The sequence below is a fragment of the Myxine glutinosa genome, chromosome 8 (assembly GCF_964187855.1).
Source record: "Myxine glutinosa chromosome 8, kmMyxGlut1.1, whole genome shotgun sequence".
NCBI classification, from domain to species: domain Eukaryota; kingdom Metazoa; phylum Chordata; class Myxini; order Myxiniformes; family Myxinidae; genus Myxine; species Myxine glutinosa.
Window position 1 is genome coordinate 15,979,568 of NC_136268.1, and position 11,682 is coordinate 15,991,249.

Below are 11,682 nucleotides of genomic sequence, written 5' to 3' on the forward strand. Positions count from 1 at the left end.
GCCCCCTGACTGCAGCTCGTACGGACTACAAGCTCCTGACGCTCCTGCTTTGGAACGACCAACTATGCCTTTGACACGAGTGCCCTCCGGGGGCTGCTCAAACGACCGGAAAACTGCAGCCAGCGTGGGATCCACATGCGAGGCGCGATCTTCTCGCTCAGATGGCTCAATACCTGCCGGATCTTCCGGCCTTGCTCAGGCCATTATTCCACTCAAGGTCGAAGGCGTTTTTACGCGGGCTTTAGTAGACACGGGGTCTATGGATAGTTTTATCCATCATCGACTGGTGCGTAAGCATGGATGGCCGGTCCTCGGGACAACACGACGGATCTTCATGGCCTCCCAGGGGCTTAGGCTCAGCACAAAAGGGGAATGTCGATTGAAACTTGTGATAAAGGGATGCATGTTTCCAGATGTACATCTTATGGTCTTACCTGCTTTATGTGCTGACATTCTGTTGGGACACGATTTTCTTAAACGACACGGACGTTTGGAAATGGAATTCGGTGGGACTGACACGCTTGCTGTGTGTGCACTCGCGAAAATGGAAATTGAGCCCCTTTCGCTGTTCCCCAACCTGACCACTGACTGCACTCCCGTAGCGGTGAAATCACGACGCTACTCACGAGCAGACGCGCAATTCATTGCGGAGGAAACGGCCCAGCTCTTAAAAGGAGGTATCATAGAACCCAGCCGGTCGCCGTGGCGGGCCCAGGTCCTAGTGGTGCGAAGTGAAGCGCATCGCCGACGCATGGTAATCGATTATTCACAGACGATTAATCGCTTTACACAGCTGGATGCCTACCCCCTACCGGGGATGGACGCGCTGGTACGACAGGTGGCGCAGTACTCAGTCTACAGCACTCTCGATCTGCGTAGTGCGTATCATCAGATCCCCATCTCTCGGGCTGATCGCATCTATACCGCCTTTGAATCGGGTCAAAGGTTATACCTAGTTCACCCGACTACCTTTAGGGGTGACGAGCGGGGTCGCCTGTTTTCAGAGGGCTATGGACGACCTCGTTACTAAGGAGAACTTGACAGATGTCTTTGTATATCTGGACAATCTTATGGTTTGTGGGTATGACCAGGGGCATCATGATGCTAATCTGAAGCGCTTCCTCGAGGTCGCGCAGAGGTATCGCCTAACCATGAATGAGGCTAAGTGTCGTTACTCTCTACGCACGATAGATCTTCTGGGGTACACCGTGACCCATGGCTCTGTCGCTCCGGATAAGGAGCGTCTGCGACCTTTGCTCGATATGGCTCCGCCTAGCGATGGTGCTTCGCTGAAGCATGCTCTCGGGCTGTTTGCCCATTATTCTAAGTGGGTGCAAAATTTCTCCGTGAAGCTCCGCCCCCTTGTGGCCTGCGACACGTTCCCCATGAGCCCAGCCGCCTTGGCAGCCTTTGGGGGCCTTAAGGCCGACATCGCTGGCGCCGCTGTGGCGACGATCAACGAGAGCGAATCTTTCGTCTTAGAAAGTGATGCCTCGGATCATGCGATAGCGGCGACGCTCTCCCAAGGGGGGCGCCCTGTGGCTTTCTTTTCGCAGACTCTCACCTCCGCTGAGCGGAGGCATTCATCTGTCGAAAAGGAAGCGTACGCGATCGTCGAGTCGATTCGGCGATGGCGACCGTACTTACTCGAGCGATGCTTCCAAATCATCACGGACAACAAAGCGTAGCGTTCATGTACGACACCTTACATGCTCAGCGCATTAAGAATGAGAAAATCACTCGCTGGCGTATCGAACTCGCCGACTTCTGCTACACCATCAAATATCGCCCGGGGAAGGATAACCTGGTCGCCGACGCCTTATCGAGGCCGGCTATGTGCGCGGGTATCATAACTCTGGAGGGTCTGCACACTTTGCACGGCACGATGTGTCATCCTGGGGTGACGCGTTTCGCTCATTTTGTGCGTAGTGGTAATCTGCCGTACTCGATCGAGGACATCCACCGGATCTGCCGCGACTGCGCTATATGTGCGGAACTCAAGCCGCGTTTTTACAACCCTCCCATGGGGACGCTGGTTAGGGCTACTAGACCGTGGGAGAGATTGGCAATGGATTTCAAAGGGCCGCTGCCGGTGTCGAGTAACTCTCGTTATCTGCTCACTATCGTTGATGAGTACTCGCGATTCCCTTTTGCTTACACGTGCATGGATATGACGGCTGCCACGGTCATACGGTGCCTGCAGAATTTGTTTTCTCTGTTTGGGTATCCGGCCTACATGCATACCGATCAGGGTGCGGTGTTCCTGTCTCAGGAAGTGAGAGGTTACCTGCTCCAAAATAATGTCGCTTCGAGCTACACCACACTGTACAGACCCCAGGCGAATGGGCAGGTCGAACGCTTCAATGGGATTATATGGAGGGCCGTCATGCTAAGCCTCAGGACCCTCGGCCGTGGCCTCGATAAATGGGCTTGGTCGCTACCTGCGGCGCTGAACTCGATCAGGGCTCTACTTTGTACGGCCACCAACCAGACTCCTCACGAAAGACTGTTCCACCACCCTAGAAGCTCGGGTAGTATCCGATCTTTACCCAGTTGGCTCGCTGAGCCGGGGCCGGCCTATCTCAAACGTGCGGTTCGCACAAGCAAGTACGACCCCTTAGTGGATAAAGTGCAGGTACTCCAGGCTAATCCCGAGCATGCTCGTGTGATGACGGCAGATGGACGCGAGTCCACTGTCTCCGTTCGCCATCTCGCCCCATGTGGGGTCATCGACCCTTATAGGGATATCGACAAACCAATCTACGAGTCTATGGACTCTCCCGAAGCTTCCTCTATGGAACATCTGCCGTCCCTTCCTTCGTCAAATACTCCCCTGCCTGAAGGCTCTGTGGTGCCCCCTCCGACACCTACCTCCAGTGGCTACTCCGACGCGGGGGACTCCGGGCTTGGGGATGCCGTACCCGGTAGTTTCCGGACACGTGCCGGCCGGATAATTCGCCACCCTGACCGCTACGGATGGACCGACTGACATGGAATGACATCCCCAATCAATTAATGCTGATGCACGCTTGATTCCTGCCTAGCGGCAGTGTAGTTCTAACGGCAGGGAGAATGTAGTGGAAATGTATTGAAGTTGAACCCAGGAGTGATGCCCACTTGAACCGCTGAGGGGCGTCTATAAGACCTCGGATGTCCGCGACGCTGAGCCACTCCTGTGACATTTTACTATGACATGTAGTCTTGTATGGTACGTACCCACACATATTCTAGGCTTGCTTGCATTGACTAATATTATCGATCATTCCTATATGATGCTGGGATCCTGATGTCTATTGCATGATTGTATTTTACAGGATGATACCAAAGATCTGATTGAGATTAAACCTACCTATGGGACAAAGTTGTGGAGTTGGTTTATTTTCACAACAAAGGACACAGAGTCCAGGAGCAGCTCGGTACGACTGGGTACGGTGGGTACAGAGAGAGACGGATTTGGGACACATGCTTTTGAGGCAAACACAGAGTTGAGGTATTCAGCTTTGTCACGTGCAGAGTCAGCTGTGTAGCCATTTGAGGGAAGGGAGGGATGGATAGGGAACAAACACCAGAAACAGATTTGACCAGACGTCACCAGGATTTGGAGGAGGGAGAGAGGTTTGACAGTTCAGTCTTGAGAGTAGAGAGATAGTGTTTCCTGGCTCTCCTGAGGGTAGACACACACTTGTTCCGGGCTTTGTGAAAGGAACTGAGATTGCCTTCCGTTGGATTTGCCTTCCATGAGGCAAGGGCAAGTTTGCCTTCCATGAGGCAAGGGCAAGTTGTTTCAGGGAAACTGCCTCACCACAAGATTCCGTGTACCATGGACGGGAGGAAGGGTACGAAAACTGAAGACAATATGGGATAAATTTGTGCACGAGAGAGAGAGAGAGAGAGCAATTGTCTTTGGAATAATTCCCAGGATGAGTTCATGTCAGAGGTAGTATAGATGTGAGACCAGTCCAGATGATTGATGGCTGCTTGATGACCATGCCAGTTGGCCTGAGTGAAATGCCAGACACGTCACGCTGAAGAGGATCTCTGAGAATGGCCAGAGAGATTTCCATTTTAACAAGCAAATGATGAGATGAATTGATTTGAGCAGAAGAAGAGTAGCAGACATTTGCAGGTTAGTTTGTCATAACCAAGTCAAGAAGAGAAGATGCTCCGTTGACTGAGATCCGGGTTGGGAAATTGACAGAGTGTGTCAGCCCCAATGAGTCGCAGAAGTCCTTTGCTGAGGTGCCATGGCTGGTGAGAGAGGAACCCACACCCAGCCAGCTGGCATTATGACAGTTGAAGTCGCCACATATGAGAAAGAGAGAGTTGGGATGAGTGGATAGAAGTTGGTCCAAGTTGTCAGACAGCGAGATGTAGATGGAGTCATCACTGTTTGGTGTACGAACGGTACAACACACATATAAACAAAAGGTGGAAGTGCAGGGGAAGCCATAGCCAGAGCCACTCATGGGTTTGGGAGGTGTAAGATCAGTACACAGAGTGTGAGAAATTGAGTTTTTTATGTGCAGTGTAACTCCGCCACCAGGACGAGGCTCATGTCTATCATACCGAACCAGGGAGAGATACTAAGGAGTCAGGGGCGTCTTGAAGGAGGAACGTGTCTGTTAAGCCGATTAAGTCTGGGTTCGTGAGAAAGAACCTGTATGGAGAGATCGGTCAGGTTTGGAGTGAAGGCTCCAGATGTATGAGGTCCATACCGTTAAAGAAGAAGGAGGTAAGGAGCAATTGACAATGTAAACGAGATTATTTTTTTTTAAGTTGGACATTTCGTCCTCATCAATGCCAGGCCTTAAAATAAAGAGCTGCATTGATAGAAAAGTGAAGAGAGAGAGAATAGTTTAAGAGTTTTTGAGGAAGTGAAAAACCTGCTTTTTGAAAATGGGAAGTTCATAAGTGTGTGGAAAGATATGGGAAGGTAAAGATTTCCAGATTTTGGCAGTGATAGTGAAGAAACAAACATTGTAACGGCCCACCGTTGAGTTGCCAATGGCCACACAATAATCATGAGATGTAGTGGTTTGCCAAATGTTATGTGGTTTTGCTAATAGCAGAGGTAAACATGCAGCAAGTTCTTGGGAGCAAAAACTGAAGTAATATCTGTAGAAAAGAGAAAGAGAGCAAACCCTGCGGCTTAATTCGAGCGGGTCGAGTTTTGAGATCAGATTGGGAGAGTTGATAAGTCGGAATACTTTGGATTAAATTCTGTCCAGGAAGTATGTGGAGCTAGAACCGCCCCAGATGTGAGAGCAGTACTCGATACAAGGACGAATCAATCCTTTATATAGTTGAAGAAACTGTTGAGAGGAGAAGAATCTTCGACATCTGAACAGGACTCCCAGTTTACTAAAGGTAGACTTAGCTATTTGTGTAATGTGTGGATTCCAGGATAAATTTGAAGTTAGGGTAATACCTAGTAGATTTATTGTATCACATGGTGTAATTGTGGAACTTTCAAAGGAGATTGGAGAGTGGAAAGGAGTTTTAGAGAGAGAGATGGGAAGTGATTGAGTTTTAGAAACGTTAAACTTAACCTGATTACATTTTCCCCACTGGGAAATCTTGTCTAAATCTGAATTTATAGAGGTGGCTGTGATGAAAAAGATGCAGATCGAGTGAGGGAAGATGGGGCGGATGGGAAAAACATGGAGCAATGTTATGCCGAGTTATCAGCATACAAGTGCATTTGGTTATTTGTAGAAGAAAGAAGGTCATTGATAAAAAGAAGGAAGAGTGTTGGAGACAGAACAGAACCCTGAGGAACACCGCTGTTGATAGGGAAGGAGGGAGATGTTGAACCATCAACAATTATGGAGATAGAGCGGTCAGAGAGAAAGCTCGATATGAGAGAGCAGAGTGAAGGAGGAAAGCTGAAAGAGGGAAGCTTGGATATCAGATGTCAAACTCTGTCAAAGGCTTTTGAGATATCAAGGCCTACAACAAAGGGTTCCCCAAAGTCTCTCATAGAAGAGGCCCAGACATTTGTAATGTAAGAAAGGATATCACCGGTAGATCTTACCTTCCGAAAGCCATATTGATGGTCAGGTAGCGGATTGTGAGATTCAAGATGCTTGAGGAAATGGGAATTGAGAAGACATTCAATGAGAAGGGAAATAGTAGAAGTCAGAGCAATAGGACGGTCGTTGGAAGGGTTTGAACGATCACCCTTCTTTAAAATAGGCTGTAGCCTGTACATGTACTTCATGCATGTTTCCAGGAAAGAGGAAAAGTTTGGGGTTTTAAGCAAAAGTGAAACAAAAGGGCAAGCATGGGAGCAAGTTCTGAGGCACACTCCTTAAAGATACGAGGAGTAACGTCATCTTGTCCCTCCACCTTGTTTGTGTCCAGAGAGGAGTACTTTTTTGACTTCATGGAAAGAGATTATAGGGAGCGGCATGGGATTGGCAAGGGGTGCATCAGAGGGAGATGGAATGTTGGAGTCATCCAGTGTGGAATTAGAGGAGAAAAAAGAACCAGAAAGAGTTGCTTTATCAGACGGAGAGACAGCGATAGTATCATCGGAACGGAAAAGTGAAGGAAAGGTAGAGCAACAGAAGTTGTTGGTGATACTTTTCACTAATAACCAGAAAGATCTATTGTAATTCGATCTGGGATTAGTGGAAGAAGATGAGAGGTTGTCACATTTCTTTTGGATAAAGGAATGCTTCGCCTCACGAATAACATGCTTGCAATGATTTGTAGCAGATATGAAGGCTGAATGTGAGTCTGAGGAAGAAGAGTTTTTCCATGTCCGACATGCCGCATCTCATGCACAAATGGCTGCAGAGCAGGAATTATTGAATCAAGAGTTGGTAGGAGAAATAAACTTGAAAGAGAAGGGGATATAAGCCTCCATTCCTGCAACAATAACTTCAGCTATACGTTCAGCAGAGATGGAGACTTCGCCCGAGGAGAGGAAGTATTCTTTCCAGGAAAAATCAGAAAAGAAGTTTCGTAAACCAGCCCAGTCAGCACTATTGACATTCCAATACTGGTGTTTAGTTGGAACAGTCAGAGGAGATTCGTGGTGGTAAGTAAAGTGATGTTCACATGATGGTGGTCAAAGAACCAATTGGAGGTGAAATTGTGTAGCTGTAACACAATGGATTGGAGGTGAAGAACAAATCCAAAGTATTGGAAAAATGGTCATGACGATCTGGGATATGGGTACTGGGTAGGGTGGGTGATAATAATTTGTTCCAAATCATTGAGAATAGAAAATGTAAGAGCCTCAACTCCGCCAACATCCGTGTGGAAAGACTTCAACCACTCCCTGGGGTGTGCATTGAATTCTCCTAAATAGAGGAATTCAGCTTGAGGGTGTTCGGATGTCATGGCCTCGTGGCAGGAATTAAGAAGAGCAAGGAGATTGCAGAAGAAGAAGAAGATTGATTGCAGAAGATCCAGGAGAGAGGGCAGGATGAGAAGGAGGACAAAAGGCTAGGTGGTGATGGGATGAGGCGCAGTGAGGGAGGAAGGGGTGGCGACAGAGGGAAGTAGAAGATTGCAGGAGGTGGAGGAATGAATGGAAGGGAGAGGAAGGGGGGAGGAGGCAGCTTTGTGGATGAGTTAAGAGGAAACTTTAAGGAAGAGGGGTGAGAGGGGAGATTTGAAGAGTGGTGAGAAAGAGATTTTAAAGGGAGGGGTAGGGGGAATGTAGTGATGGAATGAGGGGGAAGATTTGAAGGGGATGGAGTAGAGGGAGGGGACAGAGAGTGGGATGCTGGTAAGAGATAGGGTTGGTAGGATAGGGGCAAGTACCAGTGGAGGAGGGAACAGACAGGGAAGATGTACAAAAGGAACGATTAATGAAATTTGAGCATCCAAAACAACATGGGATTCTTGAGATTTTCAAGTCAGAGATGCGTTTGAAAACGTCAGAGAAGGGTGGAATAAAGGTGAGTTTAGAGATTGGAGAAAGAAAGAACTGTAAGATTGACATTTTTGAATCAGAATGATTGAAAGGGCGATATGAAGACAGCCTTTAAAAAGGAAGAAGAAGAGTGAATTGTAGTAGAAGAGATATGCAACACGGCAGTAGGAAATTTAAACATTTAAAAACTAGAACGGCTCTCAGTAGAGAGCATACATACCTCTGCCTGGTTGGCATATCACTCAATGGTGAAGAATCACTTTAAAAATATATACTAGCTGGATCCGGATCCGGATATCCACCAACATTGAATCGATTCTTCCTTGTCACACACCCAACCGGTCCACCAAGTTTCGTCCAAATCCGTCCATAACTTTTTGAGATATCCTGCTATGTATCGTTTGTCGCCCGATCTTCCAATGGTGAAGAATCACTTAAAAAATTCTAATAGCCGGATCCGAATCCGGATCTTCACCAAAATCTAATCATTTCCTCCTTGTCACATACTCTACATCTCTGCCAAATGTCGTCCGAATCCGTCCACAACTTTTTGAGATATTTTGTTTAGAAACGGACAAACAGACAGACAGACGGGTGAAAAGATAACCTCCATCCACCTTTGGAGGCGGAGGTAACAAAACCGTGAAGACTGTCTGGGTATTCACTGAAATGATGGCAGGGAGGCTGGGGGCACGATGATTGCAGAACGTGTTCAGAAGGAGGAAACAGAAGACTAGGAGATTAAGGTGGAGCGGAGATCGAAGGAAGGTGGAGGTGTATATGAGCACTTTGTTAGTACGGGACGAGGGACTCCTTATTTTCTTTATTATTTGCAAAATCAAAGATTTTTCAAGTGCATTGGTCGGTTGCATTTGTTATTACTTGGCAGTAAAGTATGTTGATCACTCGTGTGTGCGTGTGCGTGTGCGTGTGCGTGTGCGTGTGTTTCTCTGTCTGCGCACTTATACTTTCCTACAGGTCACAATTTCAAACCGATCTTCACGAAACTTCACCAAATGATAGAGTTCGTGGTCCGACAAAATCCTATATATTTTTGAGGTTATAAGGTCAAAAGGTCAACATAGGAAAAAGGTCAACCACTTTTTTCGAATTTCTAACGTCCTAAATTTTCATCCGATTGGCTTGAAATTTGAAAAGGATTTACATTTCGGCTAACTGAATTCAACCACCAATTATTTTTGAGATCACTGTAGACCAAAAGGTCAACAACAATTTCGAATTTCTAAAATCCTCAATTGCATCCAAATGACTTGAAATTTGAATAGCATTTTCATATCGGCTAACTGAATTCAACAACGATTTTTGAGATCAGCATTGGTCAAAAGGTCAACATAGGCCAAAGGTCAATCACTTTATTCAGATTTCTAAAAGCCTCAATTTTCATCCGATTGACTTGAAATTTGAATTGGATTTTCATATCGGCTAACTAAATTCAACCACCAATTATTTGTGAGGTCAAAAGGATGCTCTACTGAGTGGCATTCTGCTTTGTTCTCTTTTGCCAAGTGTCGCTCTATGAGTGACTTTTCATCTGTTTGTTTGTCTGTTTGTCACCGGCCTATAGGTCACAATTCCAAACAGATCGTCATGAAACTTCACCAAGTTGTAGAGGTTGTCACCAATGAGAAGCCTATTGATTTTGAGGTCAAAGGTCATCTGGAGGTCAAATTTCTATAATCACCATTTTTAATCCGATTGACTGGAAAATTGAACATCATTTGTATTTTGAATCACTAAATTGGGAAACCAACTATGTTTGAGGTCAAAAGGTCAAAGATCAACTCTCGGTCAAACTTCTAAAATCATCAATTTTCATCTAAAAATCATCAATTTTCATCATATTGACCTGAGCTTTGATCAACATCATCAATTTTGATCTTGATGAAATGGACAATTTTCTGGATCAATTGCAACCTTTTTTTCAGGGGATCGAGGCCAGGCTCCGTGACTGGAGCCTTCAACATTTAAATAAATAAAAAAAAAAATTGAAGGTTAGGTGAAACCAGGTTTGAGTTAAAAAAGATAAATGTTGAAAGATTGTGAAAGAGTATGGTGAATATTTCACGAACATAATGGGGATAGAAAGGTGAAATTGATCGGAAAGTATGGAGATGGAGGAAAGAGAATGGGAGGGGCGAGATAACACGAGGTCGCGGATGGAGGGGTGGGGGTGCGGAGGAGGGGGGTGGAAGGGTGTGGTGAGAAGGAATTTTTTTGTTTGTTTGTATTTAAGACATTAAACATAGAGTGTAAAGTTCAGACAAAGTGACTGGTGAAAATAAAAGGTAGCACAGAGAAAGGGCGATCGTGGACACACAACGACTAAAGAGGGAACTGGGTAGACTTCAAAAAACATGGTATGAAAAATCCAACTGTTACAAATTTGTACGAATTTAAAAGAAAATCGAACTCGAAACACACAGTAAGCACATACACAACAAAATAAACAGTAGAAAATTGACAAAAACAATCTGGAGAAACTTATCTTTGAGGATACTGGAAGAGCCAAAAAGTCAGCATCACCCAACATCCTAAACTGGCAGGGACTGTTCCCCTGCGCTTAGCAAGTGGACATCCTAAACTGGCAAGGACTGTTCCCCTGCGCTTAGCAAGTGGACATCCTAAACTGGCAAGGACTGTTCCCCTGTGCTTAGCAAGTGGACATCCTAAACTGGCAGGGACTGTTCCCTGATGCTTAGCAAAGGGACATCCTAAACTGGCAGGGACTGTTCCCCTGTGCTTAGCGAGTGGACATCCCAAACTGGCAGAAACTGTTCCCCTTCACTTAGCAAATGGACATCCGAAGCTAGCAGGGACTGTTCGCCTGTGCTTAGAAAGTGGACATCCTAAACTGGCAGGGACTGTTCCCCTGCGCTTAGCGAGTGGACATCCCAAACTGGCAGAAACTGTTCCCCTTCACTTAGCAAATGGACATCCTAAACTAGCAGGGACTGTTCCCCTGTGCTTAGAAAGTGGACATCCTAAACTGGCAGGGACTGTTCCCCTGCGCTTAGCAAGTGGACATCCCAAACTGGAAGGGACTGTTCCACTGTGCTTAACAAGTGAACATCCTAAACTGGCAGGGACTGTTCGGCTGCACTTAGCAAGTGGACATCCTAAACTGGCAGGGACTGTTCGGCTGCACTTAGCAAGTGGACATCCTAAACTGGCAGGGATTGTTCACATGCGCTTAGCAAGTGGACATCCTAAACTGGCAAGGACTGTTCCCCTATACTTAGCAAGTGGACATCCCAAACTGGCTGGGACTGTTCCCCTATGCTTAGCAAGTGGACATCCTAAACTGGCAGGAACTGTTCCCCGGCACTTAGCAAGTGGACATCCTAAACTGTCAGGAACTGTTCCCGGCACTTAGCAAGTGGACATCCTAAACTGGCAAGGACTGTTCCCCTATACTTAGCAAGTGGACATCCTAAACTGGCAGGGACTGTTCCCCTATGCTTAGCAAGTGTACATCCGAAACTGGAAGGAACTGTTCCCCGGCACTTAGCAAGTGGACATCCTAAACTGTCAGGGACTGTTCCCCTATGCTTAGCAAGTGGACATCCTAAACTGGCAGGAACTGTTCCCCGTCACTTAGCAAGTGGACATCCTAAAAGGGCAGGAACTGTTCCCCTACACTTAGCAAGTGGACATCCTAAACTGGCAGGAACTGTTCCCCTACACTTAGCAATTGGACATCCTAAACGGGCAGGAACTGTTCCCCTACACTTAGCAAGTGGACATCCTAAACTGGCAGGGGCTGTTCCCCTGCG